General features: G+C 44.8%; 1 long non-coding RNA gene across 2 annotated transcripts in view; it reads right to left on the reverse strand.

Moving 5' to 3' along the window:
- Positions 1 to 16,936: 16,936 nt before the first annotated feature.
- Positions 16,937 to 27,064, reverse strand: part of LOC114585351 (uncharacterized) — a 118,095-nt gene continuing 107,967 nt past the window's right edge. For both annotated transcript variants that reach the window (XR_013390838.1, XR_013390837.1), the window contains exon 8: positions 16,937 to 23,647. This is a non-coding gene — a long non-coding RNA (uncharacterized LOC114585351). The remainder of the gene's footprint in view (positions 23,648 to 27,064) is intronic.

The following is a 27,064-nucleotide window of genomic DNA, read 5'->3' on the forward strand; positions in this document are numbered from 1 at the left end:
ATTCAAGTCTCCAGGGCCAGATGAACTGCATCCAAGAGTATTAAAAGAACTGGCAGATGTGATTTCAGAACCACTGGCAGTCATCTTTGAGAATTCCTGGAGAACAGGCGAAGTCCCGGCAGACTGGAGGAGGGCAAATGTTGTCCCTATTTTCAAAAAGGGGAAAAGAGAGGACCCAAATAATTACCACCCAGTCAGTCTGACATCAATACCAGGGAAGATTCTGGAGCAGATCATTAAGCAAACAGTCTGTGAGCACCTAGAAAGGAATGCTGTGATCACCAATAGTCAGCATGGATTTCTGAAAAATAAGTCATGTCAGACTAACCTGATCTCGTTTTTTGACAGAATTACAAGCCTGGTAGATGAAGGGAACGCAGTGGATGTAGTCTACCTTGATTTCAGCAAGGCATTTGACAAGGTGCCCCATGATATTCTTGTAAAGAAGCTGGTAAAATGCGGTCTTGACTATGCTACCACTCAGTGGATTTGTAACTGGCTGACTGACCGAACCCAAAGGGTGCTCATCAATGGTTCCTCTTCATCCTGGAGAAGAGTGACTAGTGGGGTGCCACAGGGTTCTGTCTTGGGCCCGGTCTTATTCAACATCTTTATCAACGACTTGGATGATGGACTCAAGGGCATCCTGATCAAATTTGCAGATGACACCAAACTGGGAGGGGTGGCTAACACCCCAGAGGACAGGATCACACTTCAAAACGACCTTGACAGATTAGAGAACTGGGCCAAAACAAACAAGATGAATTTTAACAGGGAGAAATGTAAAGTATTGCACTTGGGCAAAAAAAATGAGAGGCACAAATACAAGATGGGTGACACCTGGCTTGAGAGCAGTACATGTGAAAAGGATCTAGGAGTCTTGGTTGACCACAAACTTGACATGAGCCAACAGTGTGACGCGGCAGCTAAAAAAGCCAATGCAATTCTGGGCCTCATCAATAGGAGTATAGCATCTAGATCAAGGGAAGTAATAGTGCCACTGTATTCTGCTCTGGTCAGACCTCACCTGGAGTACTGTGTCCAGTTCTGGGCACCACAGTTCAAGAAGGACACTGACAAACTGGAACGTGTCCAGAGGAGGGCAACCAAAATGGTCAAAGGCCTGGAAATGATGCCTTATGAGGAACGGCTAAGGGAGCTGGGCATGTTTAGCCTGGAGAAGAGGAGGTTAAGGGGTGATATGATAGCCATGTTCAAATATATAAAAGGATGTCACATAGAGGAGGGAGAAAGGCTGTTTTCTGCTGCTCCAGAGAAGCGGACACGGAGCAATGGATCCAAACTACAAGAAAGAAGATTCCACCTAAACATTAGGAAGAACTTCCTGACAGTAAGAGCTGTTCGACAGTGGAATTTGCTGCCAAGGAGTGTGGTGGAGTCTCCTTCTTTGGAGGTCTTTAAGCAGAGGCTTGACAACCATATGTCAGGAGTGCTCTGATGGTGTTTCCTGCTTGGCAGGGGGTTGGACTCGATGGCCCTTGTGGTCTCTTCCAACTCTATGATTCTATGATTCTATGATTCTATGATTCTAGGTAAGCTCACCTGCTGAGAATAGCCAGGCACTCCACGCCAACCATGGCCAAACACTCATGCACACTCTCGCCTTACAAAATTGCAGCCTGGATACATATAGCAGACCAAGCAAACACTGTTCATACCCAGTGCTTCACTGCAGTGCTCAAGGAGGAAGTGCGCTCACAGTCACAACCATGCAGGAAGAATCTGAAGCAGTGCTCCTTTTGTTTGGCTCAGCTATGCCTCCGTGTCTGGTGTCCTGACCCCACCTTTCCTCGAGTATGGTTGCATGCTGGATTCAAATCAATCCCATGTGTAACACAGAAGTAGCTCTACCTGGCTAGGGTTCCTCCTGCAGCCTCTGTGAGTTTCATAAAATCATGGTCAACAATGACCAAAATTCACACAACACATGAAAAGCTTGGCTTCATCCAGCTGACAGTGGATTCAGGTGATGTGTGGCCCACCTGCTGCTTACATGTGTGTGGCTGAAGCAGAGCTCCAGGATGGTAGAAGAGGGAGCAAAAGTGGTGTGAGTCTTGGGAACAGGAGGTCATGAGTTTTCTGGGGAAAGATCATAGCTTAGTGCTAAACCGCATGTTTTGCATGCCTTTGGTCTTAGATTTGCTTCTCACTATTTCCAGTTAAAAGGCTATAAAATATTAAGGCTGGGAGTAAGGACAGGGACAAATTCATCCAGTTCACATCCTGGTTTGCAATTCTGCCCCGAACAGTATGCAAATTGAAACACAGCTATCCTTCTAAATTTGCACTTCTCCAAATTTTGTAATGCAGTTCTCCATCAAAAAATGTGCATGAAAATGTGTGCATTAAGGACGCATGCACACAAAAATGCTTATATTATGAATGTGTTCAAAATGTAGCACGTTAGGAGAAAATGCTTTCAAAAAAATTGCATATTATGCAAGGTTGCATACAGAAAGGTGTATGTTTGGTGAAAGGCATGCACATTGTCATGCACTGGAGAACTGAGCTTAATATTGTAAAAATGAAAAACAGAGAGAAACCAAACTTGGCAGATTCATCCATTCCTAGCTTGGTCAGAGTAGCCCAAATTGACTAGACAGACTAACAGTGTGATTCTGGATCCCAGAAAGCATCCAAAATAAACCCCAAAACAAAGGAACATGTGTCTCAAGATGCTGTAAAAATAATTTGGGATTTATTTCCAAAGCAGCTTAACACACTTTGGACAATCATTGTCTAAAAGGCTTTCTTCAGGGGTTAAACTGGAAAAAGGTCCAGCAGAGATAAATATATTGGGGGCTATATCTAACAGAGATCTCTGCAGGTCACTTTTCAGTTTAGCCCCTGAAGAAGGTTCAAGTGTGTTGAACTGTTTTGCAACTGATTTTATACTTTTTCAGCACCTTGAGACATATGCTCTTTTGGGGTGATTCTGGATAAGGCAGCTTATTTCATTCTCCTGCTCATGCGTCTCGTTTTTCAAAAGCAGTTTTTGCTCATGTCATGTCCATATATCCTTCTTGTAGGAACCAAGCCTTACTACTTTTAAAAAATAATCCAAATAATCCAAAAATACCTCTTCCTTCTACCTATAATAATAATAATAATAATAATTTATTATTTGTACCCCGCCCATCTGGCTGGGTTTCCCCAGCCACTCTGGGCGGCTTCCATAGAAACCAAAAACCCCACTAAAATATCATACATTAAAAACTTCCCTGAACAGGGCTGCCTTAAGATGTCTTCTGAATGTCAGGTAGTTGTTTATCGTTTTGACATCTGATGGGAGGGCATTCCACAGGGCAGGCGCCACTACCGAAAAGGCCCTCTGCCTGGTTCCCTGTAGCTTTGCTTCTCGCAATGAGGGAACCGCCAGAAGGCCCTCGGCGCTGGACCTCAGCGTCCGGGCAGAACAATGGGGGTGGAGACGCTCCTTCAGGTATACTGGGCCGAGGCCATTTAGGGCTTTAAAGGTCAACACCAGCACTTTGAATTGTGCTCGGAAACGTACTGGGAGCCAATGTAGGTCTTTCAAGACCGGTGTTATGTGGTCTCGGCGGCCGCCCCCAGTCACCAGTCTAGCTGCCGCATTCTGGATTAGCTGTAGTTTCCGAGTCACCTTCAAAGGTAGCCCCACGTAGAGCGCATTGCAGTAGTCCAAGCGGGAGATAACTAGAGCATGCACCACTCTGGCGAGACAGTTCGCGGGCAGGTAGGGTCTCAGCCTGCGTACCAGGTGGATTTGGTAGACAGCTGCCCTGGATACAGAATTGACCTGCGCCTCCATGGACAGCTGTGAGTCCAAAATGACTCCCAGGCTACGCACCTGGTCCTTCAGGGGCACAGTTACCCCATTCAGGACCAGGGAGTCCTCCACACCAGCCCGCCCCCTGTCCCCCAAAAACAGTACTTCTGTCTTGTCAGGATTCAACTTCAACCCATTAGCCGCCATCCATCCTCCAACCGCCTCCAGGCACTCACACAGGACCTTCACCGCCTTCACTGGCTCTGATTTGAAAGAGAGGTAGAGCTGGGTATCATCTGCATATTGATGGACACCCAGTCCAAACCCCCTGATGATCTCTCCCAGCGGCTTCATATAGATGTTAAAAAGCATGGGGGAGAGGACGGAACCCTGAGGTACCCCACAAGTGAGGGCCCAAGGGTCTGAACACTCATCCCCCACCACCACTTTCTGAACACGGCCCAGGAGGAAGGAGCGGAACCACTGTATAACAGTGCCCCCAGCTCCCAACCCCTCTAGACGGTCCAGAAGGATGTTATGGTCGACCTAGTTCTCCATCAGCTTTGCATTCCAAGGTGTTATCCCTAATTAGTACAGGAGTTGTCAAACACCACTGACATCGTTCAAGGCAAGCAAGCATCAACACAGAAATCAAGCATGAAAGCACTGCAAAAGTTTGGTTCAGAAGCTGACTGAAGACATTAATTGAGAAACCCTTCTAAGCTCTTCATCCATAGCAAATCCTTTGCTAAGAAAGGAATAGAATAGAACTTCCTGTCCAATTGCAAGCAGACTGCAATGAAATAGTGAAGCCTATTAGCATTACAGTACATCAGCATTATAAATAAAATTGGGAATGGGGGGGGGGGCGGGGAGTCAACCTGTGAAATTTGCTTGGAAAGCAAGGATCAAGGAAGGCAAAAGCAGTCACCTGCTTTGTTCCAGTCCTGAGAAACACCTGTGGATTTGAACGTTACAAGCAAAAATAATATCGCAAGATAAATCTACCACATGACGGTAGCTAAATAACAGCTCAAAGTGGGGCAGGGGGAGACTTAGGCTCTTTGAAGTCTTCTATCATAATCCAAGTCAACTCCCACAGGTAGAGAAGAACAAACATACACATGCCATAGACAGTGAGATCAAGAACCACATGCGTTCCACGACTCTGTGCAAGCCAAATAAGCAGATAGTGGCAGCATCCTGAGAACTTCACTAGCTTCCAATTAAAAGAAACATGGCAAGGTTCTGTCCTTCATTCTTGTGTGAAGATAGGTCCCCAATTTGGCCCACAAAGCTGTTTCTCCCCCAAACTACTCTCACCTGCCCCATGCCGTATGTGATATCAGGTATGGCGCAGGTAGAAATGTAGCTACAAAGGAACAATTGGGAGCTTGACGTGAGCTCCTGGTTGCTCTTTTGTAAGCTGGGTGAGGCCCTCAAATTATAGCTCCCAAGATCTTTTGCAGGGGAGCCAGGACGGTTTGAAACTGGTATGAAACCAGCATGCATTTTTTTGGTGCATCCCAGTGGGAAATGGTCCACTGGGACAACTGGGGCATCAGAAGCGCCTCTGCCAATCAGAACAGACAATGCAGAGCTAGATGGACCAATAAGCCAGCCCTCCTGAATTCATTACATTGCACACTTTGTCATTTACTTCCTTTGAATAAAGTCGTTTAAGCCACATTTGGGGCACTATATGAAACATAACCAGGATGTCATTTTAATTGTGCAGCAAGATTTGTATGGCTAATTTCAGTGCTCCTGCACAGAAGGGAAGGGGGAAGACAAGTGAGGCAGTTAGGCCAATCTAGTTATTGCCGTATTGAAAGCATTAAACATTTATTGTTATTTTTAAAATCCACGTTTTGTGCATTGGCCAAGCAGACACATACCTATAGATACAAGCTTGTGTAGGATAGGAGCACAAGTTCGGATCTACGGGTTTGTGGCAACTGGCAGGAAGGTCTTCTTATAATATTAAAGAGAAATAAGCCATTTCTGGAAGTGAAAACACAAGGCTGTTAGAAATGGGAAAAGTTCACTCTCAACATTTTCACAAAGGCACTTAAGAAAATAAAAACAAAACAAAAAACCCAGCTGATTTTCAAATACTGGAATCTACACCAGAAAAGGATTGTTGATCTACACCCCAAAACAGGTTTCAAAGATGTGGCAAATATCCAAAATGTATTCTAGTAACTGAAACAATTCCCACCAAAAATAAGAATAAAAAACAGGCAGATTGTTTGCTCCTTTCCTAGTACCTTTATCCATGCCTAGATTATATTCAGTTTATCCCTGCTCAATGGCTGGGAGCTGAATGCATGAACTGAAGACATGATGCCATGGGGGCAGAAATGGAAAACATTTGAGGTCTTGGAAAGCTGGGTCTGTGGAATTACATTTGCAATGGCCTTTTCACATATTCACTTGATGAAGCACATCAAGGGATGAATATGCGTACATGAACCCAGCCCTCCTTGGTTACTTCCTGCAGTGTCCAAGTTGAGGTCACACTGCTAAGTCTATCAGTGGCTGCTAGGCATGAAAAATAGGGCCTCCAGTACAGCAGAGCAAATGTTCTCCTGATCAGGGTTGCAGCCAGGCATGCCCTCCTTTAGACTACTCCATTCCATCCACTACCACCTCTAGCTATTTTCTTTCCCATCTGACACTCAACTTTCCAGGGCTCCTGGAAGCACTCAGCAGGTTCAATCCTCCTAATTGGGTTTTGGGGGTAGGACGAAGGGGTTTGAGGCCTAAAGCACTTGTACTTTTGTAATGCTGAGGCTTCTCCAGGCACATTGAGTTCACTGTTAGAAGGGAGTGTTGGCCATGTTTAGAGGAAGGGTGCCACTGAATGAATACCAGCTATGGAGAGGCAGGACTGGCCCACCCATGAGGCAAGGTGAGGCGCATATGTTAAAGACAGCCCTGTTCCTTGGTGGTTGGCTATGCTGCCTCTTTGGCAGCTCCTCTCAGTCTATGCTGCCTCTACAGTAGCCCCTTGATGAATAGAAGGCACTGCTGGTGTCCTCCGCACATTCTTCCCAACACAGATCTTTATGCCCCCCCTTGCTTCTGATGTAGATCTTCACTCACCCCTTGTTCCCTGGCTGGGGGGGGGGGGGGATGCCATTTTGTGTTTTGCCTCAGGTGCCAAGATGTCTTAGGCTGGCCCTGGTGAGAGGCAACAGTGGGAGAAGGTTAGGGCACCTCCTTCTCCTGCTTGTGGGCTTCCCTAGAGGCCTTTGGTTGGTCACAGTGGGAAGCAGAATATTTGGATTACCATCAGCCTGATCCAACAGTGTTTTTCTCATGTTTTTACACACGTCCTGGAGGCCAGCTCCCTTCTGGGCTGCCCTACGCAGCTCAACTTTCATCTGCCTAGGAAGGAGGCTTCACCAATCCTTCTCCTCTTTGGTGATCTGTGGCCAGGGACCAATACGACAACCCCCCAGGAGCACATGCAGATGAGCAGCCAATCAACAGTTTTGGCTTCCAGCTTTCTGACAGCTTCTGCGCTTCCTTCCCATTTATTTTCTGTTGCCCCTCTTTGTTGTTACCCTTGCCACTTTAAATATCAACAATACATCACATTTCTTTATTTGCTTGTTTGAAACATTTTTTATACTGCCCATCAATGCCATTGGTTCCAAGACAGTTTGCACAATTAAGGCATCAACACAATTAAGGCAACCCCATCAAACTGCATGAGAAAGCAAGCTAGTGAATTAGACAGAGGCAATTGCCAAAATTTAGTCTGCCAGCCTAGACACCTGGGGTAGAGGATTGTTTTCAGCCTGAGGGCCACATTCTCTCATGGGCAACCTTCCAGGGGCCGTGTGCCAGTGGTGGGAGGGGCTGGAGGCAAGCAGTGGGTGGAGCAATGCCTGTGACTCCTCCCTGTGCTCAGGAGGCTACATTCCAGCCATACAAAACTCATAGACAAATGGACTGTGTTGAAACAGCAAAGCTAACAGGTAAAATAAGAGAATCTAATGATGACTTTTTTAAAAAAAGAAAGAAAAAATGGAAGCCTTTTTTGGATTATTTGAAGAAATACTACAACATGAAGAATCCGTGAACACATGTTGAACTAGAAGCAACAGAGGAATTAAAGATTATTGTGTTAAAAAATACAGATGAGAGGATGCAGCAAAGGGGGGGGGGATAAGAAATACATCACAGAAAATGGGATGGGAAGTCGATAATACAAAAGATTTTTAAAAAATATTTATTGGAATTTTAATAAAAATATTAAAAGAAAAAAACCAGGTATTTCTATGTGCTGCCTCCACCTTTCTATCCAGGCAAATGTGAAGCCTTATCACAGTTCAAGTGTATATATTCCAGCTCAGCAAAAGCACTCGAGGAGGGTGGAGGGGGAGCAGGGCTGGTGACACCTGAGGTCTCTCAAGGGGGCATGGCCTCATGAAAGGCCTGAGGCGGGAAAGGAAAGCGCTGGAGGCCTGAGGTTCCTACCCTTGCTATATACACTGAGGCCACACCCACGTCCTAGATTTAAAGTGCATTTGACACATGGCTCCCCCTCAAAAGGTCCTGGGAACTGCAGTTTGCTCCAACACACTTAGCAAACAGCTCGGCCAGGATTTGTCCATGCCTACAGGAGAGTTCAGGTGGCTAGCACGGGGCTTTCCAGATGTGGTTGGGCTCCCAGCTCCCATCAGCCCCAGCCAGCATGACCAGTGGTTAGAGATGACGAGTGTGGCAATCCCGCACCACGTGATGTGGCACAGGACAGCAGCCCTATGTGCAAGAGCCATGGGCAGAGGCAAATGAGGGGAGGGAAGAGATTTCAAGGGGTGGGGTGTTCCCTCAGCATTGTTGTCCTGATCTGAATCAATTCCGACCTTTATACTACCTATGGCACTTTAAAAGCACCAAGAAGAAGAAGAAGAGTTTTGATTTGATATCCCGCCTTTCACTCCCTTTCAGGAGTCTCAAAGCGGCTAACATTCTCCTTTCCCTTCCTCCCCCACAACAAACACTCTGTGAGGTGAGTGGGGCTGAGAGACTTCAAAGAAGTGTGACTGGCCCAAGGTCCCCCAGCAGCTGCATGTGGAGGAGCGGAGACGCGAACCCGGTTCCCCAGATTACGTGACTCTTAACCACTACACCACGCTGGCTCTCAAGGGGGGAGGCGATCTTGTTCATGAGCCTTCCTCACAAAACATTGCATGAGGGTCTCCCAAGCCCCACTACTCAGATGACCCTTCATAAAATTCATTTTTGAGTTGGCCTTTTTCTCACTTGGGAAGGTCATTCTCTGTTTACAGTTTGCCCCCCACCCAAAAAAAGAGGAGAATTTTTATTTGAGGAGGCTTTTTTTGCAGGAATTTATTTTGCATTTATTTTGCTTGAAAGCAAAACCACAGAGCCATCTGCAAATACTGGAGGAAGGCTTGCATTGCAAAGATAGCATCAACGCTACCTGTTATTTTGTGGCTTTTGGGGGGGGGGGATGGGGAGGCCAAGCTATGCTCCTAAGCAATAGATCCTGAGCATTTTATAAATAGGCAGCAGGGGGATGGCTTTGGAAGAACTGATGTAATGGGTCGATACGGAAGGAGGGAGGCATCGAGATGCTGGAGAGAAACGGCTGGGAAGCCACATTAGTTAAGAAGATCATGTGACCCTTTCGCCCAGCCAATCATAAACCAAATTAATCTTCCCTTTGTCTTTTATCACAGAGCCACAAACCATTTTTTTAGAGGGGGGGGGGGAATGTCTACAGCTCGTAAAATCCTCTACTTGTAGGAAAGACAAGCATATCGAGGGGCAAAACACAGCAGCAAACCCTATTCACCAAAGATAGACGATGCTGCTGAAGGCTGCTCCAAAATGCTCAGTGAAACGGCTTAAGCATGAGCAATTTAGTTAGAAATGGGTGGAGATGGGCTGTGTATACTTTGCATCCATGTCAGGTGCTGGGTGTAAAAACAACAACAACAACAACCAGGGGGTCGTGGTGGTATGAAACCCTTCCTCACTGCAACTGTAATGTCCAATGATGAAATTAAACATACACACATGGCAATTAGCTTTGAAATATCTTGAGAACAAAGGAAGGATGGCTAGAAATGAAGTGGAGCAAGCAGAGTTCGTAATACTTTTGAAGGTAGCCTTCATTAATGAAGTAACCTTTGATCCAGATATGGCAGACTGCGAGTGCGATCCTATACATACTACAGTTACAGTAGCAGAAGGGCTACAGCAACTTTCCTGACCCATGGACCTTCCACATGTTGTCAGACTCCAACTCCCATCATCCCTGACCACTTGCCATGCTGGGTGGAACTGATGGGAGTTGGAGTCTGAAACACCCAGAAGTAGGGGTTAGGGGTCGTGGGGGTGTTCAAAGACCTGCTGCTGTTTCTCCAGCAGGATCCTGGCATGGTCCCCCATCTAGAGTATCCTAGAATTGCTCAGTCAGCATGTAATGGGAGCTTTTTAGACACTGAATGCTCCAAAGATAAGCATTTCGGCACACTGAAAACACAAGGCATGCCAGTTTCCAGAGAAAGGGGACATGTTATGTTACATAAAATTGTTGTTGTTTAGTCGTTTAGTCGTGTCCGACTCTTCGTGACCCCATGGACCAGAGCACGCCAGGCACCTCTGTCCTCCACTACCTCCCGCAGTTTGGTCAAACTCATGCTGGTAACCTCAAAAACACTATCCAACCATCTCGTCCTCTGTCGCCCCCTTCATGGATCACTGCCTTGCCGTGGCGAAGGGGCTTGAAGAACTCAGAGAAGCTATGAACTACGCCGAGCAGGGCACACAAGATGAACAGGTCATAGTGGAGAGTTTTGACCAAACGTGATCCACCTGGAGGAGGAACCGGCAAGCCACTCCAGTATCCTTGCCAAGAAAACTCCATGGACAAAGACAACAGGCATATAAAAGTTACATAAAATAGGACTCCACAGAAAACACAGCATAAATTACTCTGAAAGAAGTGGCTGGTGCACTCCAAATCGTTGGCCCATGTACGTCCACAGAAAATAGATCTAGCAGAAAAGCAACACATGGAGATCTGCACTGATGGTTGCAATGCATCCCTTATTATTGTCGTCATTATTGTTGTATAATCTTAGAAGGGGCCTGTCTGCGAAAGGATCTGGCTGTGTGACTATCATGAAGGGTCCCTGCACTTCTTAATTTGCCACTATCCTACACTAGGATGAGGACTGTCCAGCAATGAGATATGGCAGAAGCCCCCTTCTCTGGCAAAATGTGAGAAACGCCACCAGCACACAGAATATGCCACTGCAACCATGCAGTTATGCCACTGCAGCGCTACACCAATGGACCTGCTGTGCTCACACGACTCTGCTAGTATGGCAGAGATGTGTGTGGAACAAGGGAGGAGCAAACTGATGTCACAAATCCTCTAACCCATCAGAAGATTAATGCATCCCTAAATGATGGGGAGAACTCTACACTGGCCAACCCAGTTCAACAAGACTTGGAGGGAAAAGCAAACCACTGCTCCCCACTGCCTCTTGCTCTAATATGACAGAGTACAGGACTTAGCATTAATCAGCACCCAATCACGGCATGCCACCATCAGTAAATAAACCCAGCCAAGGGAGACTCTGATTCAGACAATGCAAATATAGCATGGGGCTATATCTGTCTGACCTCATGCTGTGCATGCCTAGAACACTACGAGGGATAACTCTGATGATGGGAAAGAGGGAGAATGGGAAAAGGAAGTGCTTTAGCTAAAGACTCTGTCCCTGCACTTGAGGGTGGTTACCAGGCCACGACCAGCCTACCCCTACAGAAGGAAGAAGCCACCACCAAAGAGGATAAAGAAGATGGGCAAAATATGCAGGGCAATTCAGATAATTTGAAATTCATGAAAGAAAGAGGACATTGATTTCAAAAAAAGGGAAAATGTTTAATGCATATTTTTCAAGCTTTGTGTATAGATCTTTACATTAGTAGAACTTTTAAAAGTCACTTGTAATAACATGAATAAGGTTTTAAAAATGGATTGTTAAGAATATAAGGTGTTATAGACTCGCATGAATAAGCACGAAACAATGAAACCAAGAGGGGGAGTGGAGAGAAGTCAAGGGATTTTTGAAATCCCAGGGTATGCTGATGTTATGATTTGTATATACAGTGGTACCTCGGTTTACAAACTTAATCCATTCCGGAAGTCTGTTCCTAAATTGAAACCATTCTTAAACCGAGGCGCACTTTCCCTAATGAGGCCTCCAGCCGCCGATGCCCTTCCACTGTTCGGCTTCCGTTCTTGGACCAAGGTAAAGTTCGCAAACCAGGACACTACTTCCAGTTTTGCAGAGTTTGTAAACTGAATAGTTTGTAAACAGGGCTGTTCTTAAACCGAGGTACCACTGTATAGTTGAGTTAAGAATTATGGTTTGAATTTTTGTTTGTGATGTTTTTCTTATCAGAAAATTAATAAATTGTATTTAAAAAAAAAGAAAAAGGAAGTGTTTTGCACCAAACACCCTGTCTTTCCCGTCCCTGCTCTACAGGAAAGAGAGAGATGCTTCCACGCTCAGTGACCCTTGAACCTTTCTCCCAATGGGGGCTGTGCCTTCTCCCAATGGTCTTGTCTGGATGCAGCCTTACATGGCCTCTCCCCCAAAAAACCAATACTTGTGAGCAGTGTGTGTGTGGGGGGGGGAATCAGGGGAAGTGAAGCTTTGTCTGCAGGAACACCTCTGATTCTCGATTGCTGGTGTCTTACTATGTGGACCACAGTGGCTCTTGCAGCAAAGAGAGCTGTGGAACCATTCTATATGTTTTTACTGAGTGGTTTTATGAACTTTTGTTATAAACTGCTTTGCTTGCTTGTTTTTAAAAAATAAAACAATGGACTATATTTCCAAATAAATAATAATAATACTGGTTGGTGGTGCCAGTTAGTGAATTGATTCCTCCTGTGTCCAGCTGCTGTGGGGTGGGGGGCATTTCCATGACCCCTCTGCAACATCCCCACATCAACTTCACATAATCTCCTCGGCATCTTCACAACTTCATCATTCCATAGATTAAACTATGGAACTTGCTCCCACAGGAGGCAGTGATGGCCACCAAACCGAATGGCTTTTTAAAAAAAGGATTGAACGAAGTCATGGAGGAGAAGTCTATCAATGGCTACTAGTCCTGATGGTGATGCTCTGCCCCTGAGGTTGGAAGCAGCGATGCTTCTGAGTACCAGTTGTTGGAAGCCACAGGAGGAGCTAGTGCTATTGTGCTCAGATTCTGCTTGAGGGTTTCCCACAGGCATGTGGTTGGTCACTGTGAGAACAGGATGCTGGACTAGATGGGCCATTGGCCTGATCCAACAGGCTCCATGACATCACCACACAGGGTGTGGCTGGTAGGTGGAGGGCCCCATTCTGTGCTTTTTAGAGGAGTGTCGTTTCCCCCTCCTTTTCTGGAATGGTGGAATGTAAGATAGGGTGGGCATTTCTGCTGGTGTACTGGTGATATAGTTTGCATGCAATATAAAAGCAGTTTGCAACCATTTTGTGTTTCAACCAGACCAATGTCGTGAAGACATTCAGGGCTTTATGAAACACTTATGTCAGCGGCCATAAATTTATTCTTCCAGAACTTATATTTCGCAGAACTTATTGTGGAGAGGGCAGAATGGGAACAAGAAAAAATATAGAACTCTTGCTGGGGGAGACCCAGAACTGGAACAAAAATATGTTAACGATTCATCAACATATTGGGGAAACTCTTAGTGAATAGATGGCCCCATCTTGTTGGGCCCAAATCTTTGACAAATGAATTCAGGGGGTCAGGGTGAAGATCCCTTGATTTTTAAAAATATATCCTTATATATTGGGTTCATATTAACCAATATGCTGGGTTTTTGAAAAAGTTGTTTTTAACACTTGATTGGGAGCTGCCCAGAGTGGCTGGGGAAACTCAGCCAGATGGGTGGGGTATAAATAATAAATTATTATTGTTGTTGTTGTTGTTGTTGATGATGATGATGAGCAGTGTTTGTGATGTGAAGCAAGAGGAATCCCCCTAGAAACAGGTGACAACTTAAAACAGAAGCCAGTTGTTTATATCATCACACACATACACATATCTCACCTGGACTCACCTCCAGGATAAGGTGCTAACTTTAAGAAAATACAAAATAGCATTGCTTTCCTGCATGCTTGAAGACAATGGGTGCGGCAGGGGGATGGTGCTAATTTGAATACTGCCCAAATAAGCAAGGGGAAAGGCATGTCTGCAGTAAACATATCACATACTGTATTGGGTAGCTACCAACATTGTACAGTACTAGGGACAGTGGATAACACAATGTAGATGCATTTGAGCAAAAGTAATAAGATTTAGAGAAGCGTTACCTGTTTCCACAAAGGCTCATCAATTCTCCACTGTAACTTTTAACATGGATGGAGGAATAATTGCTCCGGCTGCCGAGATTGTTACCCAAAAAGAGAGAGAGAGAGAGAAAATAGAAAAATAGAAAAATCACGGGGGGGAAGGAGAGCGGCAGAAATGCTTATTCTTGGTGCTTTTGCAAATGCTATTCTCTCTATGCCCCAGCAGGATTCTTGGCTGCTAGTCCAAACCTCTTTCTCGTGCCAAGTTTTCAAAATGCCGGTTTTGCCTTTCATTTTATTGTTCCTTTCGCAACCACTTAAAACCACGCAGCTGCTAACAGGAGGGGGAAGAAGAAGAAGAAGAAGAAGAAGAAGAAGAAGAAGAAGAAGAAGAAGAAGAAGAAGAAGAAGAAGTATTTCAGTTTTGCTTTGAAGACCACCCCTGGGATGGAAATGGAGTGATACCTACAAATATGTGTTTTTTGTTTTTTTTTGGAGAAGGGTTTCTCATACTTGAGGCAGAACTTGGATTTTTTTATTTCTTTTTATGAAATGACCAGGGATGCCACTCAAAGAACAGGCGAAACTAAATTGTCTGAATTTGTTAGCCACCATAGTTATCTAAAGGCTGCTGTTGGGCGAGGCAGCTTGGGTTTGCCCATTTCCTCTTCCATTCCATCTCCCATGAAGGACAAAGCTCAAAAACAAAACAAAGGGAGAGAGGAAGGTTTCCCTCTTATTCCTTTTATAATGTAGTTTTTAGGAGGTCCGGCATTCTTAAGCTCACTGTATTTGCCTTTGCAATGGTACTGCACCCAAATAAACAATAGCACAGGAGTCATTCTCAGAATTCAATTCTAATTGGAAAAGGACAATTGTTCAATGCAATTGGTGACTGTAAGTGAAACTACGGTGTTCTGAGGTTGGCTTTTTCTGGTTTTTGGTTTAAAAGGGTGGAAAAGGTAAATTTTGTAAATTTTGTGGGGAATGATCAAGGAAATAATTTTATTTTTTCCGCATGTGACAGTATAACGGACAGTCATGGCAAAATTATGGTGATGCATGAAGATAATTCTACATTTTTGGACCACAAATTTGTAGTACACTATACAGACCCATCAAAAATTTTGCACCAGATGTATTGGTATGGCGGAATAAAGAAATGTATGTGATGGTCTTTTTATTTTTTTAAGAAAAGCACAAACCACATAGATAGGCAAATTTAGAGCAAATCATATTGTTTATATGTAGATAATTAGAGGTAGGCGTCCCTAAATATAACATACTAAATCAGTGTCAGGAATGTTTATACTATCTAAATTTAAGTCTCTATGATTCACTGGATTCAGGAATAGAATTATAACAAAGAATAAAGTTATTTGGTTGTAATGAAAATAATCATCAAACCCTCTTCAGTTTCAGGAAATTAACTAGCACAGGTCTTATGCTTCAGTGGAAAGCGATTTTTTAATTTAAAGAAAGAAAGAAAAACAGAAGCTGGGAAAAACAGTAATCCAGAACGACTAACAGCATAAGTATTTCAAATTGAACCAATAAGAGTTTTGTGTGTGTGTGCGTGTGTACGGTGTGTGAATTAAGGAGAGAGGAGGAAAACGGAAGGCAGAGTAGAAGCATGAAATGTAAAATCGGAAAATCAGATGGCAGGATCTGCGATTCCCTTCATAGAAATGAATCGATCCGCTGCTACACTGCAGTTTGTGTGCCAAAAAAAGTTTAACGCTTGCGGGCCCGGAGAGGCGGGGAAAGCCCTTCTGCTTTTATTTTGGAGATGTACTCTCCAAAATAATTGGTGGTTAGGTCTGCAGAATAAACGCTAGAGCAGACTAAACTATATTGATATGTTTTTGGGGTGGTTTTTTTTATAGAGGATTTAAAATAAAATTTACAAAGCCTGGGAGGGATGGAGAGGATTAATCCAGCGAACACATGCGATAGACAAAAGAGCAAGGAAATAGGGACTGTCCACTTTTCATTTCAACTTCTACTGTATAAAAGAACACGATTCTCTCTCTTACAATGCCGCAAAGAACCGGGAAGGGCGGCCAAAGGGCCTTCAGCCTCCGCAAATCCTGCCCACAAGAAAGGGAGCTCTCTGGCAAAACCATCAAAAACAGATTTTCCGCAGAAAATGAAATAGCAACAGAAGAAGAAGAAGAAGAAGAAGAAGAAGAAAGAAAGAAATAAGGTGACATATCTCCCTCATCTAGTTCATTGCAAAACCTCCACTTACCGAGAAAATGTCTTGCGGCAAACAGAGCACCCTTCTCCCCCCTTTCTTGTTCCTTTTAGCTAAATATTTTCACCAACTTTCTTTCACAAAGGAAGCACAAACAAAACAAAACAAATTAAAAACAGCGGCATAGTAGACATTTCCCCCGTTATAATTATCATTTTTAAAAGGTAATATAAGAATAAGGCACGCTTTTCACAGAAGATGGATTCCTCCAGCTTCAGAATCTCTATGTATGTAACACACTATATATATATATATATATATATATATATATATATATATATATATATGGATCTTTCTGCCTATTGCCTTCCTCACCCACCTTTCTAAACTCCGCTGCAGTTCTCTTTAAACTGCTCCTTGTTCCAATGTGGAGCCCCTGCTTAACTACAGAATGACAAGTAACATCTGTTTGTATGGAAGCCAACATCGAGTCGTCCAAAAAAAAAAAAGAAAAAAGAAAAAAGAGGGGGGAAAGAGGCTTGGTTTCTTTATATTTTCCAACCTCGTGCTCGCGCTCTCTCTCTCTCTCTCTCTCTCTCTCTCTCTCTCTTCTTTTTATCCCCCCCCCCTTTTTAAAAAAGAAAATGCAATGCAAGTTTGGAAAACCTCTCCAGTGAAGCAGTCGCTGTTTCCCAAGAGTCAATTCCGAGATATAGCATATCTCTAGAAGACTGCTTTCTTACACCAAATTCAAATTTAGCCCCCACAGTATTAACATAGTAATACGCAACTTTTTTCCAAAAAAAAAAAAAAAAGGAGTCACATACCTTCATCACTATCAAGCCACTCCCTCCTATAGGGGTTTATTCTTCAGCTGTCAAGTTTAGGGAAGGGGGAAAAAAGTGGGAGGGGGAGAAATGGGAGGGGTTTGGGAGGAAGAGAGAGAGAGAGAGAGAAAGAGAGAGAAAAATCTTGCCCCAAAATATTATCTTTTGTATTACAAGTTCGGTTCTAAAAATAATAATTCAAATGTGTCCCAAATTACTGTACAAATGGCAGGGTGCTGATGATTCTGTAGCTTGTGGAATAGGCCAGGGGGCCGGAGGGGGTGGGGAGGCAAGGAATCACTGTTCCAAATTGGAATAACTGGGAAGAATCCAACTCTGTAGCGGTTTCTTTGAATGAAAAAAGTACTGAGCGCCCCCTCCCATTTCCCTGCGCGCACAGCACGTCCCCCCCCCCAATAACCGTCTCTCAGACAACTAATTTAATCCAGTAATTGAACCAAAGAACATGAGAGTAGCTGGAAAACAGCACTGCTTCAAAATGAAAGGAATGTTTTATTAAACGGGTGGTTTGGGGGAGATCTGTGTACATACATGAGCCTCTGCACACCTCCCCACCAACATTTTCTTTTTTTAAAAAAAGATGTCAGACAAGTTGCTAAGGAGACTTGTACAAACTCTGAGCACCAGCACTTTCTTGCCCTTTCCCCCTATCTTCCATCTCGTATTCTGATCACGCTCCACTGCGACACAGCCGCACCAATCCATTGCATTAATCTTGGCCTTTAACGGTGCTGACTGGCATCGCAAACTGTGTGTATATATCATCTTTCAAACTTAACAAGTTAAGGGAGAGAGAGGGAGAGAGAGAGATGTACAGAAAAAGGAAGAAGCAGAGACAGGGAGGAGAAGGTAAAGGAGGTGGGGAAAGGGTGGAGGAGAATCCCTCAGTTTTGAATATATAGAGGTATGAGTAGAAAAAAATAAGGAGCTGAGCAAAATAAGGGAATAAAGAGGAAGTGGTGCTCAGGCATATGCTGAATGCATCCCTAATTCTCATTCTCTCTCTCTCTCTCTGCTTATAACAAGATCCCACATTCCCTGGCAGATGTTGAAAGCAGCTGAATCACTGCCAAATCTAACAATGTAGAACTCAGCCTATACCGCTAGCATTTTCTCGGTCACAAAATGAAACTCCTTCTCTCGGCATAGTGAGGCTGGATGTGTATGTTGTGAGAATATATATATATATATATATATATATATATATATATATATGGTCATACTTTGGCCCTTGGAGACAGGGAAGGGGGAACATTAACTGTAAAAAAAAATCAGTGTCTAACAAGCCCACCACCACCACCCCAAACTAGGGACATTTCTGGAGGGAGGGTGTTGAATGCCTTGTCCAACAAACCATTCCTTCCCATGTCAAACACCTCCAGCAAACAGGAATATCAATGCCAGGAAAAGGATGAACAGTTGGATTTCTTTCTTTCCTTTTTTTAAATACGTATGTCCAGGGCTGAAATTAACATTTTCTTTCAATACACAGTCACAGCCAGCTTCTCTTTTCTTTCTTTCAGCTTTTCTCTCTCTCTCCCCCTCCCTTTTTTCTTAACCACGTTGTGTGTCGGGAATTCTTAATTTCCCCTTTTCAGTGGTGGCCGAGTTGAGGAATGGCACTGTACATGCTCCTGGGGGAACTACATCGCTAAGGTTTTGCTTTCTTAAGAAAGCACACCCTGTTCGCCCTTCGTCATCATCATCTCTCTGGCCATTCTGCTTTCTTTCAAAAAATATCAGGGCTTCCAACTCACTCCACCATAGCCTCTTTCAAGCATAATTTTGTTATGTTTAGTTTAGCGGGACTCCCGAGATTGCCCCAAGGCAAAAACAAAAAACAGAACCCTGATTATAATTGAGGGATTTTTTTTTGGGGGGGGGTGGAGATTAAAGGAGTATTCAGGTGTATACAGGACAGAACATCGCTCTGCATATTTTGTGTCATTTCAGTGTTTGTCCCTTGGTTGTTCATGGCTAATGGCCATATATTAGGGGTGGGAATCATTTTTATGCCCGTGAGACATGTTCACTTCTGAGAAGCTTTCTGGGGACCACATGGCAGTGGTGGGAGGAGCAGAAGTGAAAGTGGGCCGAGCAACAAACGTAAATTTTACCCCTGAGCAGTAGGCTGGTTTCTACACATCCTCCTCTGTGTCCTTCATCCAGGCGAGAGAGAGCCATTATCAGAGTTCAAGGACACATTTACAGCCAAGCAAAAACACTGAAGGAGGGTGTGAAGCAATGCTGCTTGGGGGGTGGGGCTGGGGAAAGTTTTGGTGTCCTGGAAACAGTTCCAAGAACCAGAGAGAGAGAGAAAGAGAGAGGTCCAGCGGTTCCTTGCCCCTGCCATACATGCATCTTCCTGCCGCCACCATTGCAGGCTTTGCTTTATTATCATTGCTGAACTTTCACCCAGCTGCATCCATAATACTCTAAGATAAACGAGGTTCAACAAGAATAACCCTAAAGCAGAACACTTAATGGAAGGTTCTTGGTGCATGACCTTGCAGCACACAACGTGCCTGCACAAGATGGTCTACACAAGGGTGTTAGTTGCCTGTCTATTTTGTTCATGGAGAGACTTTCTCAGGTAGGAATTGTGTAGCATTTGAAAAGCTCCTTGAAGAGAAGGAGGGGCACAGAAGTCTGCCCTCCTCTCACCAAAGCACTGTGGTCCAGGTAGATAGTCTCCATTCCTCTCCCTTCTGGAATTGAATAGGCATCAAGTGGCTTTCTGAATCTCTGAAGCTGCTTTATACTGAGCCAGATCTCCCTAAAGTGGGTATCACCCTTTCTACCAGAAATGCTTTTTAGCAGAAGAATGAAAGGAGGAGCCTTCTGCATGCAAAAAAAATGTGCTCTGCTATGGTGGGCTTCCACTAACAGCTATAGCCAAAGGCTACACAATATGCTGCAATTTCACTTGACAGAAATATTCTCAGCACAGGGGGAAGTGGAATGTGACAAATGGCCCAGGATCTAGAGTCAAATATCTCTTCATCTCAAGATGGCCCCAAGAGTTGCGGCAATCCTCTGCCCCAGGAGTGAGCTCTCCTGTAAGATCTCCATAGATCACAAAGAAGCATCTCCTGGGGCCATGAGACCTTTTCCACTGACCCCTGAAAATGTCTCTCTTCCAGTGTCCAGAGGATCCCTCAGCTCCTGACATCCCAGCTTCACTACCATGGAAGAGACACAGCTGAAGAATGCGACCCAGGCTTCAATCCAGCTCCTCTTTGCACTGGGCTGAAGGGCAGAGGCATCCCTCATTCCACCCACTGAATGAGCAGGTGGAAATGCTGTAATGGTGGTCCACAGAAAGCCACAGCATTGGGCAGGGAGGGAGCGGCAGGGAGCTGAATTAGTCCTGCATCCACTGGATCCTGATCCAGGCCTGCTCCTTAAGTGTGGGCTGACTTCTCCAGGGATCTGAAGTCAAGTTCACCCACCTCCCTCCCACAATGTCTCCATCTACTGATGGAGGTCCAAGGTCAATATTCTACTGATTGACCTTGGAGCATCATTCAGAGTTGCCTTCACTTGGAGCCCAGATGCCTTGTGATCTGTCCTTCATCCCGCTGCCTTATCTACCTGTCCTGATGACCTTGCGTTTATCAGATCTTCTCTAAGTACGGAAAATTCCACTGCATCTTTATTGGATGCAGTGGTGCCCAACTGCAAGATGAGCGTTACGCTGCCCAGTCTTTCCACTGAATGGCAGCCCCACACAATTCTGAGCCTTGAACAGGAGTCAGTGAAGCACCACAGGTAAGACTGCCTTCTCTACCAAGCAGAGGACATCCCTGTCTAGGTGGGAGAAGGAAAGCTAGCTGGAAGCAGCTGGAAAATGTGTGCACGTGGAAGGGAAACAGCCGCAAGCTTCACCCTATTGAACCTCCTGGGGTTTCAGAATTGTAATTGAGCTCCTCCTACTTCTAACACCACACGCGCTAACAGGATCAGGAAGTGGTCCAAAAGATGTCTGATACATCCTCCAAAGCACCTACACATATGAGCTCATAAAGTTTGAATGTGAGATGTAGGATATGACCAGATGATGGTCTGAAGGCTCATGAAACAGTTCTATTGTTGAAGCTAAGCAAGCCTGGCCATGTACCCTGCTTGGCTGGGGGACCACCTGGGAACCAGATGGAAGCTGCTCTGAGCACTTTGGAGGAAGCGTAAGCCAATATATTCCTACCACCAGTGAATATCCTTGTGGGCCCCCTACAAGCAGCAAATCACGTTGCAGGTGCAATTCTGACTGCCAGACCACCAAGGAAATATTTATTCATCATGGGCAGTACCCACAAGGATTTCCACTCGCACAACAACCCAGACACACCTTGTGCCCTCCCCAAATCTACTCTATCAGAACAGATTTAGGGGGGCAGGAGTATAATTAGGAAAGGGCTAATGAGTCTATTTTGAGTCTATGTTAATTTCACATGCATTTTCACATTTGTCTCTGTGTTTTATAAAAACAAAAAACAAAATCCATCCTAAAATTAATATCTAAATACTGCTTAAAATGCACTTTATCACATAATATTTTATCTAAATATAGACAATTCTGAATGTATTTTATGCCGAGGTTTAGAAGAATAACTGAAGAATAATTATGCTTTGTTACCTATATTAGGTCGCTGGGGATCACAAAAAGGGAGAGTGCTGTTGCACCCAGGTCCTGGTTTTGGGCTTTCCATAGGCATCTGGTTAGGCACTAGGAGAACAGGATGCTAGGAGGTCTTTGGTCAGATCCAGCAGGGATTTTCTTACATGCTAAGCTCCCTCCCCTCCAAAAGCATGTTGTGGGTTTGAATCTCCGCCCCCCCCCCCCCCCCGATGCCAGATGGCTGTCCCAGTTCATCTCCTGCAAATAGGATGGTGAATTGGAGTGACTGTTTTGGTCCACACACCAAGACTGTCCACATGTAATGAAGATCAAAAACTGACTTCTGTCTGTTAAAACACACACACACACACACACACACACACACACACACACACCCCACAGACTTGTGCTGTCCACTCCACAAACAATATTGAAAAGGGCAACATTGAAGGTGCTCTGAAGTCTACAAGATTGTCTGGGCCTGCTCAGTTTGGGGATCTTTCTGTATCTGCAACTTGGATGGACAGTCTTGCAGCTTCTAAGGATAGGAGGAGAGGCAAAATGCAGATATTGATGTGCCTGACCTGCAGTTAAAGGATGTGAGAATAAATTTTGCTGGCTGTCTTATTTCCTCTCTGAAATTTCGTTGATGTTTTTCCTGATATTCCTTGAATTCACTTCAAACTTCCATGTTACGCAAAACCTGATAATAGTTAAGGCATGTGTGGGGAAAAGGCACACACACTTCTTTAGAAATGCAATGAGTCTTCCAGAACTCATCTGGGTCCCAGGGCCAGCTCTGCCATTAGGCAGGGTGAGGCATTTGCCTCAGGGAAGGAGTGATGTGCTTGTGGGATTGTCCTCCTTAGGTGCCAACTTAGCTTGGGCTGGCCTTGGGCGTTCTGCACCTTGACTTGGTGTGGGAAGAAGGAATCATTTCCTGCTCCACCTCAGGCAGAAATGCATATTAGGCCAGCCCTGTCAGCTCTCCTTAATACACATCACCAAAGGAGGAATCTCTGGATTTGCATTTCAATTTATTTATTCAAAAAATGTACAACCCCTCCCCCTCTCCCCCTGACTTGCTCAGAGCAGCTTGAGAACAAAAAGCAAACATAAAATCACCAATAATTCAATCACCAACACACAAAATAACGCAACTATTTAAAAAAAAAACAGCAGTAAAAGCATCAAGGGTAACATTAACAGTCATCAGTAGCAGAAGTTTAAGCTTGTTTGAGAAAGCTGAGTGTCTAAGCATCTGCTCTGCATGCAGAAAGGTTCAACCTCCAATGGCATCTTCAGGTAGGACTGTGAACAACCTCCACCTGGAACCCTGGATGGCTGCTGCCAGTCAGTGTAGGGTTAGATTGACCATTGGTCTGACTCAGTATAAGGCTTCATTCCTGTCTTCTGGTGAAACTTTTCAATTGCCATCAGAACACAAAGATAGAGAAAGCTAAGTTGATCTCTTGGGAGCAGGGAGTTCCACATGATTTCAGGTGCAATTTCAGTGGGACCTTATGGAAATCATTATTTAGTGTTGTTGTTATTCATCATCATCATTTGAATATCCTGCTTTTCATCGCCCAGGCCCAGACATCCTGAGCTTCAGCAAGGTTCCTGCAACTCAAGTCTGAGTTCTCAGTTCACCTTACACTGCTTTCTTTATCATGGAGGGAACATGCAGAACACTTGACCCAGGTTTAAGATCAGGCATGTTCAGTACCCAATACCCAGATTTCAAGACCCAGAGGGTTTCCTGCCCCTAAGGTAGATTTACCAGATATCAAAAGGTGTTTGACTTACCCATTCTGGCAACATCTGCTTTCTGAATCCATGCACCTGGGAATTTAAAACAGCAACCATGAATTCATGAGAAACAGCTAGTCTTCAATAGGATTTTAGGCAAGAAAAGAGCCCATTCAAAATGCACCAGCTTTCCCCAAAAACACATGCAGAAGGAAATACAATTCTGACCGGTGGACTTTGGCGCAGATTGTCCTGTCCAACTAGCTTTAGCATAGAAATCATGGTGAATTTTATTGAAGGGCTGCTGACTTTGCTCTGATGCCCTGCCTATGAGCTTCATAAGGGCACCTGGCTGGTCACTGTAGGAAATGGCCAGATATTGCACTGTTGCACTGGGGGGATATTTGGCCTGATGCAGCACAACTTATCTTATACAGTGTCTTACTTCCACAGTGGCTGGAAAATTGCAACATACAAGTTTGAGGCAGATCATGAGGCAGGAAATCATGAGAATGCAGAGTCATAATCCATCACTCTATATGTGGTTATGGGGCTCTTGGGGGGAAAAGATCCCTTCTATTCTGTACTTCCAGGGTCAGGAGCAGGAGGCTCATTGATCCCCTACTGGGCAACCATGCATGGCTATTGGGTTATATTTGACTTGGAAGGTCACAAGGTGCACAAAGGTGTCCTTGTATGAATGCCTTTCAGTGTGGGTCCCAAGGAGAGCCATAGAATCATAGATTTGGAAGAGATCATGAGTAACACCTAGTCCAACCTCCTGCAATGCAGGAATATGTAGCTCTCCCATACGGGGATCAAACCTGCAACCATGGCATTATTAGCACCACATTTAAACTAACTGTGCTATCCAGGCCCTAAATGGAAGCGGGGTGGGGTGGGGAGAAGGCAGTTTCAGACAGGTTCCCCCATTCCTCTTGCAACCCCAACACTTCCTGCACTTTGCCAATAAGCCCCGAGGGCTGCTGCCAGAAGAGAAATGTTGGGTCCAAGAGCACCCCATTGCATGCATGGGGCTCTACTTGCAGAGCTCTGTATCCCACCCATTGTCCTGACATTATTCTTCTGCTGCTATTCAAAGCACACTTGCCATCAAAACAAATCAATCTCACTTCCAAGCAAATGTATTTAGATCTGGGACATAATCGAGAAGCTGTAAGGACAAGTTCAGCTGGAGACCAGCATGGCTGTTTGGCTTGTGTTAATTGGGAGCAGCCTAGAGGTGCACATGTTTTAAAGGGATTTAGAATATGCAGATGGGCAATACGGGTGACTCTCCCCCTTCCCTTTCCCCAGACGAAAGAGCAACGTCAGTGAGTCCAGCAGGGACAGCAGAAATCAAGTTAAGAAGCCGGCACAAGACAAGGCTCATCTAGCTCTCCCCTCCTTTCAGCCGCTGCTCGAGAGAGACAGCGACAGCCCCACCGCAGTGTAGCTTTTGGCTTCATGTCTCTCTGCAGCAGACAGAGCCTCAGCTCAGCTTGCAAAATCTAGGTCACCTGAATGTTTGCCTGCCTGCATTTCTTAAATGATACCTCCCGTTGGCGTCTCATGCACCAGCGCTGAGTTGGGGAATGACTCAGAAATAGCCTTGATCAAGCGCATAGTCTGGGGCTGGGCTGACACAGTCTGTGTGTGTGTGTGTGTGTGTGTGTGGTGTGGGGAGGGAGGTGGCTGTGCGCTTTTGGCAAGGTAGCTCATGCTTCTCCCTGCAGATGGAGCAGGAAGAAAGGAACAGATCATCCATTATTGGCAATCAGGGAATTGCTCCATGGAGAATAGACTTTGAGTTTGCAATCAGAAGGAAGGGGTATTGATTTCTTTGTTGGTTGCCAGAAGCAAAGGCCAATGGGCGGCGGGGCTTAATCAGCACTCTGTGTGCATTCTCTGATTCCACCTAAGAGCAGTAAATCTGAAGAAATTAGTAAGAAATTTCTTACTTTTAAAAAGACACACACGCAGACACACACATGCATCTATCCCTTATGACTACATACTCAGTGATCTAGAAATGCAGTTTGTTACAGGTGCTGAGAATTGTAGGGAGCAGGGGTGCCCACTTGAATATTTTGGGGCCCACTCCACACAACCAATCACATGACACAGTGCACACACACCATTTGAATGGCAATGCCCATCAATTTTGTGGGGCCCAGCTCCCTCAAATATTTTATTGAGGGGGCTGAATTCCCCACAACCCCTAGGAGTTGGCTCCTATGGCTGGGAGACCACCCCCCCCCATTCACCTTCCAGAGCTACAGTTCCCAGCATGATTTAACAATCAATCCCTCTTTCCAGGGAACTCTGGGAACTGTAGTTCTGTAAGAAGAACGGGAGCCTCTGAACAATTCTCAGCACCCTGAACAAATGACACCTCCCAAGGTTCTTTGGAAACAGTCCTGGCTCTGGTATGATACAGCTTTAAATGTATAGTCCGGATCATGTTCATTAATTTCAATGTGTCTACTCTGAGTAGCATTTAGTTGAATTGATTGAGATCTTTCTTTGCATTGATGATCTACTCTGCGTCAGATTTCCATGGACTTGGATAAGGGCCTGACGAGATGAGATATGGAGGATTGTTCCCACATCTTGGACAGTTTGGTGACTAAGACCAACGTCCAGTTATTTGACTCACTCTTTTGAGAAAACACGCTATCAGTGTGAGACACTCTCCTTGTTGGACAACAACTTCCGACATTCCCAGCCAGCATGGCCCAAGGTCATACAATGGGAGTTGCCGTCCAACAACATTTGATTCACAGCCTCTTGGATTTTCTTTTTAATGAATGATTTAGAATGTCACCCCCGATGACAGTGGTTAGAAAAATATTATAAAAACCACAAGCATCTTTGAACAAGCTCCCCTACTTTTCTCAAATACAGGATAGAATGCTTTTCCTAAAACGATGCTGGTGGCAATACATATTTGCATCTAAGAACAAATCACAGTTCTTCTACAGAAGTAAAGGTGGATTAGCTGAATTCTTGGAGGAGAAAGCTATCAGTGACTGCAGTGCTAGCCATGGTGGCAGTGCTCTGCATCTACAGCTGGACGCAGCGATGATCCTGAATACAAGCTGCTACAAACTACAGGAGGGGAGAAAACTATTGTGCTCAGGTCCTGCTTGCGGATTTCCCACAGCCATCTGGTTGGCTACTGTGAGAACAGGATGCTGGACTCAATGGGCCATTGGCCTGATCCAGCAGGCTTGTCATATGTTCTTATTTCATATCCACTGCACATTTGTGTAGAATTCATCAGAACCTGTAGGATGAAGGAACTGCAGTTTAATTGAGTGATAGACTTATGTCAGGCTGTAGCTTACTGATTCATCATAAACTTTCTGCACAAGGAATGGAAAGCATCTAGCCCTCCTCATTGTGAGCATCCTTCCCAGCCAATCTGTTTCTTAGTGTTTCTAGTCTTTCCAAAATTTCAGCTTGGGCTGGAGGCAGCAATGACCAAAATCGGCTTTTGCTCGCTCA

This window comes from Podarcis muralis, chromosome 15 (genome assembly GCF_964188315.1).
Source record: "Podarcis muralis chromosome 15, rPodMur119.hap1.1, whole genome shotgun sequence".
Classification (NCBI taxonomy): Eukaryota; Metazoa; Chordata; class Lepidosauria; order Squamata; family Lacertidae; genus Podarcis; species Podarcis muralis.